The following is a 7,753-nucleotide window of genomic DNA, read 5'->3' on the forward strand; positions in this document are numbered from 1 at the left end:
TTTTATTTTTATGTGCAATGTCCATTTAGCTGAAGTTGTGCAAGTAGGCTATCACTCCACGGCTAAACGTAAACACTGTGCTGTGCACATACAGCAGTGCCTCTGCCTCGTCTTGTCCACCTTGATGCACAGCTTCTCCACATGCATGCGCCCAGGGCCTCTGAGAGAAATTTTCACTAGGGGTAGCCTACGAAGAGTCATTTCGGGCCCCCCTTTCACTCCAGGCCCCTTTGTCTTGGGCAAAACGTGTGATGTTTGCTTAGGCGTATTGCACACCATACAACATTTTGCTGCAGAATTGGACATCTGTGTGCAATAATAGTATCAAGCTGCAGTAAACTATTCTTTAATTTTAATAGGCTAGGCTATATGTACAATAATACTGAATATGAAAGAGGATAAAAATGTAATTTCCCTCATGATATAGGCCTAGCCTGCCCTGCTGCCAGATACGATAAGACTGAGCATCATAAAATACAAGTTTATAACAACAGAGAATGGGATTGGCCTACCCTAGATTAAATTCTATTCCCATGCATCTGAATAATGACATAATGTAAGATTGTAAGGTGTCGCTCCGATAGCTCAGTTGGTTAGCGCGTAACTTCGTGAACGAAGAAGCTTCAAGATCAAGCGATGCTGGTTCGACTTTCGAAGTGTGCGCTTGAGCAACGCATTCTAAGGACTGCTCTCCATTCAGTGGCACCTAATAGATGTAATAATTCCCCGGCAACAAGACTTCAACAATTGGAAATTTCACTCTGCCAATCTTGGTAACTGGCCCTGCTTCAAGAGCCTCTACATCTACAAGTATGCAAAACAACCAGGAATAACCTATCAAGGCTTTGTCAGTCTGAGGATAAAGATTCGAAACCAAGTTTGCCCCTTTTTTCAAATAGTTTTTAAAAAAACACAAAAAAGCCCAAAAACATCCGGGCATTAAAAAAAACTATCGGTTTCTCAACCCTGCTTTTGCGAAACTACCAAGAATGACCTATCAAGGCTTTGTTAGTCCGAGTGTAAAGATTCAAAACCAACCAACAGTAGCTACTAAACGGAATGCAAGTGGGCACAAGAGTAGGACCTTAATGCTCAGTATAGGCTACCTATAACCAGTGGTGGATTTCCAGAAGATTAGCTTCCGGAGCGCTAGTTTTTTACTTTCCAAATTCACTAGGTGCCGTAGAAGAAATTCAGAAATATGTCTTTATAAGACTTTGAAACAACACACTTGATGTACCTAAAACGTTGCTAAAGTAGGCTAAGTATCATGGTCTATAGAATAGATGGTATAGCGTTGTTCAATGCAAATATTCATATTTTAGTGAAACAATAATGCAAAAAAAATACAACTTATAGCCTAGAAAAAAAAAGAAAAAAATTTGTTTTTAGAAGAAGAAGAAGTTCTTTTATTTTTGCATCATCAGCACATGTGAAAAAAAACAACAAAAAAACAATACAGAATTATAATGTGTGCTAAGATGTTTGCTGATGATGATGGGAGTGGCAGAAGGACCGACTGGTCATCAAGTCTGCCACACCCGTGTGTGCCACACCCGTCTGCCATCAAGTCTGCCACACCCAAGTGTGCCACACCCGTTTCCACTTTTGATTTTTCAAGTTATAGCCTACAATTTTTAAGACACTTATCGTATTCAAAATCATAAAACCTCTGGTGACTTCGGGTCTCAATTGCCGGGTTACGTCCATGGCGTAATCAGGATCCAACATACTTCGCTGATTAAAAATTTCTCGGTGGAAGACGGATCATTCGTGTAAAGAGTAAACTTGAAACAGTTACAATGTGTAGAGAAGCACGGTCAGATGTCAGTATGAGGTTCATTTGTGAATATCCGCGCTCACACCACAGTCTCTATATTAGTAATATAGAGACTGTGCTCACACTCGCTCGATGAAATTGGAAGGGATTATAGTGACGTTATCAAATTTTGAAGACTCTGGGATCTTCTTTTTGTAGTTATATATCAGGGATATTAGAACACCGGGATTGCTGACTTAGCAAATTTCGATAAAGCGATGGACACTAGAAGGGTCAGCGCTGTTAACGCCCGAAAATGAAAAAGGCGAAAGCGCGTGTCAATTACGCTGTTGAGAAGTCGCCTTTTCTAGATATCTGTTGTATTTCTGTTTGATTAACTTAGATACACCACACTTTAATAGATTACACACAGACCACTTTATTGTACTTTCTCTCAGCTAATCTATCTCATGGTTCCAGTCTCGTAACAGTCGCACGTATTACAAAACGATAGTGAAATATTACAATGGTTTCTATGACGAAACACTGCAATATCCCTGCTGGAAGCCAGTCTCGTGACTGTATGACAGAAAAAGAAATCCAGTCGTTGCTTTGCAGCTGTGTAGGCTAAAGTAGAGAATCTAACGATGTAGGATAGTGTGATAGTTTCAGCGTTTTAGTACCAGTAGGCTACACTGGCAGTTAAGATTCAGTTGGCTAGTTATATAGAACATGGTCAGTTAAGTTTAGTATTGTTACAGACTTCGAAGAATATCGGTAGTTGGCGTTACCGGTACTTTAAATGTACATTTTGTACTTTACACGATTGCTGGACTACTGTCAGTATGTTGATACATTTTAGTACGGCATCGGTTCTGGTAGGTGACAGTTTGAATTGAATAAACAAGAGGCAAGCTTGGAGTCAACATTTTAAACTGTAAAAAGCGTTGTTAAAAGAGGTGTAAGATTTTAACGCTTAAATCTAAAATAGCTACAACAACTGCATGGGACTATTAGGCTATAGGTTCTCGTACGTCGTACCTACTAGTCTGTAAATATTGTCGGATTTTATAATTTAGGAATGCTAAAAGTTTCTATAATCTGTCACAGTGTAAGTTGATTTTAAGTTTATTAAATTACAGTATCTGTAAATTTATTCCGTTCATCGCTCATTTTTAAAATCTTGTCGCGATGGTTGCACAAATGCCTGCAGTTAGCATGCTTCCTTGATTACTTCTGCACTCCTTTTGTCACGTGTACTCCGCGAGGCAGTACTCTGTTTTATTCGTATCATTTCATTCTGGCAGGCTAGCGAACAACAGCTTCTTTTGTTCTAGTTCTAGTGTTGAGTTTAACAATCTTACGTTGTGTATTTTGTTGCAGAAATTGCGATTCGATCATTTTTCTTTTGTTAATACATTCAAGAAAAATAACCGTCTTTGTTCATGATCGAATCGCAATAGGATAAGGTTAATTTAAAGAAATTTGTGGAATGGTGGTGATAACATGCGCCTTTCCCAACTGTAATTTTGAAACAGCCGACGTGCCCGAAGCGGTTGCTTGTGTGGTGCTGCAAAGTCACACGTACAGTCATGCTGCTACGACGCGCAACGCTCCAGCGCCCGTAAACCTTGGCCCGAAGCTAAATCGACCTACTGTAGATATTGGAGTTTCTCCAGAAGAATGGAGCGTGTTCACCAGAAGATGGAAGGCTTTTAAAGAAGGTTGCAGCATTCCTGATGAAGCAGCTTCAGTCCAGTTATTTCAATGTACCGGCCAAGCCCTAGGGGACAGCCTTCTCCAAGCTGACGCTGAGACAGTGAGCAAACCTGTAGATGAACTTTTGCTTGCAATGCGACAACTGGCCGTTATACCTGTCGCCACAGGGGTGTTACGGTCAGAGTTTATGGCGATGCACCAAATGCGCGACGAAAAATTTCGCGCTTTTGCAGCTCGTGCTCGAGGAAAAGCGGATATATGTGCGTTCACTACGAAATGTTCCTGCGGGCTGAAAGTTAGTTATACAGATCACATGATCCGCGACACACTACTCAGTGGAATTTCGGACAGTGAGATTCGTCGCGAAATGATGGGAATGGACAAAGTATTGTCGATTCCCATCAACGATATCATCGCCCTCGTCGAGATTAAAGAAATGGCTCGCAATGCGGTACCATCTCATGACGTTTCGGCAGTGTCGACGTTCAAGCGCAAGAAAAGCCAAAGCCCTATTCCAAGAGACCGTGGACACATCCAGGCAGCACCTTCCTCTCCCAATTGGTCACAAAAAACTCACTGCCCTAAATGCAATAGATTATTCAATCGTTACAGAGAAGGCCCCAGAGGTTGGAACACTACGCCTTATTCCCTGTGTCTCGAATGCTTTCGGTCATCTCGTCATAAAAACAAATGGGGCGCTCCTCCTAAAGATGCATCAGTCGGAGCACTCTGTGTAGCACCTACTGTACCTCAAATAGGCACATTTGCCTCAACACAAACTGACATCGCAGCCCGAGACCCAATGTTCTCAACAATTCGTGGTCCTCACCACACATTCCAAAAAGGGCATTGGACACCATCCCGCATGCGAGAACATCCCACAGTTCGGGTAGACATATCTATGGATGACTCATGTCATCAAGGCAAGTACACTAGCGTGATAGCACAAGTAACAGCAATCGCAGATACTGGTGCCCAAATAAATGTATGGTCACTGAAGAACTTTGTGCAATCCGGCTTTGGACAAGAGACCCTTGTACCCGCACCAAACCTAATAGCTGCAAATCGCTCTACTATTTCCATTACAGGAGCATTTCGTGCCATCATTCGGGGTACAGCGCACGGCTGCAATGTTGAACGTCGGTGCATGATTTACATCAGTCCAGACGTTGACAAGTTATACTTATCTCATGACACACTATTGCATTTAGGTGCCCTATCCCCGAAGTTCCCAACTCTAGGGGAACATCAGATCAAGCAAGAAATGGCGCACAATCTTATCGAACCAGAAATCAACGTCGTCAGACTTGTCAACGGTGGATGCACAGTACCCAGCAAGCAACTGGAGTCGTGCACTTGCCCTCAACGTGGTGCAGTTCCAGCTCCCCCAACCAAGCTTCCGTTCCCATGCACACCTGAAAACAATGACAAGATGGCAAACTGGCTACTCCAGAGGTACGCCGCATCCACTTTCAACACTTGCCCGCACCGCGCGCTACATTGTATGGCTGGTCCTCCCATAGAAATACATGTTGACCCCAACGCGAAACCAGTGGCCGTTCATACACCAGCGTCTATCCCCTTGCATTGGCAAGAAAAAGTACACGCTGATCTCCTCCGCCACGAGGCTCTGGGAATCCTTGAAAAAGTCCCCCACGGCGAACCCACCACATGGTGTCATCGCATGGTTATCACACGCAAAAATGATGGCTCACCACGCCGTACTGTCGACCTGTCCCCCTTAAACAAATTCTGCCAGAGAGAAACCTTCGCCTCCGAAGCTCCATTCCAGCTATCCCGTCGTGTCCGCGGAAACACTTGGAAATCGGTGACTGACGCATGGAACGGCTATCACAGTGTTCCACTGCGTCCTTCTGATCGGCATCTCACAACTTTCATCACTCCCTTTGGAAGATGGCGCTACACTAGGGCACCGCAAGGATTCCTATCCTCTGGGGATGGCTACAATCGCCGTTTCAATACCATATTAACCGATTTTGTGCGCAAAGAACGCTGTGTCGACGACACAGTGTTCTATGATAGCCAACTGGAGGAACATTGGTGGCGAACCATAAAATTCCTCACTTTAGTGGGACGGGCGGGCATTGTCCTTAACCCTGACAAGTTTCAATTTGCCCAACGCACCGTAGATTTCGCTGGATTCCGTATCTCAGAAGCAATGGTCGAGCCCCTCCCTAAATACTTGCTCGCCATCCAAGAATTTCCAGTCCCGAATAATATCACAGACATACGCAGCTGGTTCGGATTAATCAACCAAGTAGGAAACTATGCTCAACTGCGTGACCTAATGGCACCGTTCAAGCCGTTCCTTAGCCCAAAGCATAAGTTCGAATGGTCTCAGGAGCTGGATTCCGCATTTGCCGCCTCCAAATCGGCAATCGTTGATGCTATTCGCCATGGGGTAGAAATCTTTGACCCCTGCCGTCGAACATGTTTGCGCCCTGACTGGTCCAACAAAGGCATCGGATATTTCCTTCTCCAAAAACATTGCGTATGTGCTTCCACTATACCGGACTGCTGCTCATCAGGTTGGAAAGTGACTCTTGCAGGATCCCGATTCCTCTCATCGGCCGAACGACGTTATGCTCCCATAGAAGGCGAAGCCCTAGCAGTTGCGTGGGGCCTAGAACAGACAAAGTATTTTACGCAAGGCTGTGATAATTTGGTTATTGTAACGGATCATAAGCCATTGGTAAAAATATTCGGTGACCGTACGTTGGACGAAATCACTAACACTCGCCTGTTTCGTTTAAAACAGCGTACACTAATGTGGCGCTTTGATATCGCACACTTACCTGGCACAACCAACTGCGCAGCCGATGCTGCCTCACGTCACCCAGTATCATGCGATCTCATTGCTGTAGCGTCGTGTGCAGAAAATAATGTAGCAGAAATGGCGCTGGTTACTGCCATACAGGCAGATGCCGCCCATGCCTTTTGCTTGCAATGGCCTGAAATCGTTCGGGAAACAGCCGCCGATCCAAACCTTAGCAAGTTAATGGTAGCTATTGAAACGGGATTCACCTTTCCCAACACCGGCGACATTCGCCCATATCTCCCCTATCGTGACGGGTTCTTTGTTGAAGACGACGTTATTCTATATCATGATCGTATTGTTGTACCACCATCGCTTAGGCCTAGAGTACTCTCAACGTTGCATGCTGGTCATCAAGGTGTGTCTGCCATGGAACGCCGGGCACGTGCTATAGTATTTTGGCCCGGTATGACTAATGATATCCATGCTATTCGTGACTCGTGTACTTCATGTAATCGTAATGCTCCATCTCAAGCAGCTCCTCCCCCGACGCCATGTGATCCCCCAGCTACACCATTTGAGAAAATTTTTGCAGATTATTTTGACTATGGGGGCCGTCACTTTTTGGTCATTGGGGACAGATTCTCTGGGTGGTCGGATGTATTTGCCACGCCATCAGGATCGAGTGCCGCAGGAGCAGCTGCTTTGACTCAACTCTTGCGCTCGTACTTTGCCACGTTTGGTGTTCCTGAGGAAATATCTACAGATGGGGGTCCCGAATTTACGGCTGCCGTTACTGAACTCTTTCTTAAAAATTGGGGTGTGCAGCACCGCATATCGTCATCTTACTTCCCTCAATCTAATGGTCGAGCTGAGGTGGCTGTCAAAACTGTAAAACGCTTGCTCATGACTAATGTGAGCCCAAACGGAGACCTGAACAACGATTCCTTCTTACGTGCATTGTTACAGTTGCGAAACACACCTGATCCTGACTGTGACATCTCTCCAGCAGAGATCGTGTTCGGTCACCCTCTGCGCGACGCATTCGGTTTTGTAAACCGCCTAGTGAAGTTCTCCAATCGTCACATTCGTCGTACATGGCGGGATACATGGAAGGCAAAGGAAGACGCCCTTCGCCTGCGAGCTGGTCGAACCGATAAGGCGCTGTCTCAGCATACTCGTCCTTTACGTACCTTACAATGTGGAAAACGCGTATTTATCCAAAACCAAAACGGCAACTATCCTCGAAAATGGGACAAAGTGGGAATGGTTGTCGAAACGTTGCCGCATGACAAATATGTAGTGAAAGTTGACGGGTCGGGCAGAATCACAAAACGGAATCGACGTTTCTTGCGAGTAATTCCACATACTAAAGCATGTGCCGATCCCATCCCTCCTCAACCAAACATCATTGCTCACCCACAGAGCCTCCCATCATCTTCTTTTGCCCAGCCTCCTGAAACGGACTACTGCCCTCCCCACCCTCCGCATCACGAAAT

Source organism: Aplidium turbinatum, chromosome 5, assembly GCF_918807975.1.
Source record: "Aplidium turbinatum chromosome 5, kaAplTurb1.1, whole genome shotgun sequence".
NCBI classification, from domain to species: Eukaryota; Metazoa; Chordata; class Ascidiacea; order Aplousobranchia; family Polyclinidae; genus Aplidium; species Aplidium turbinatum.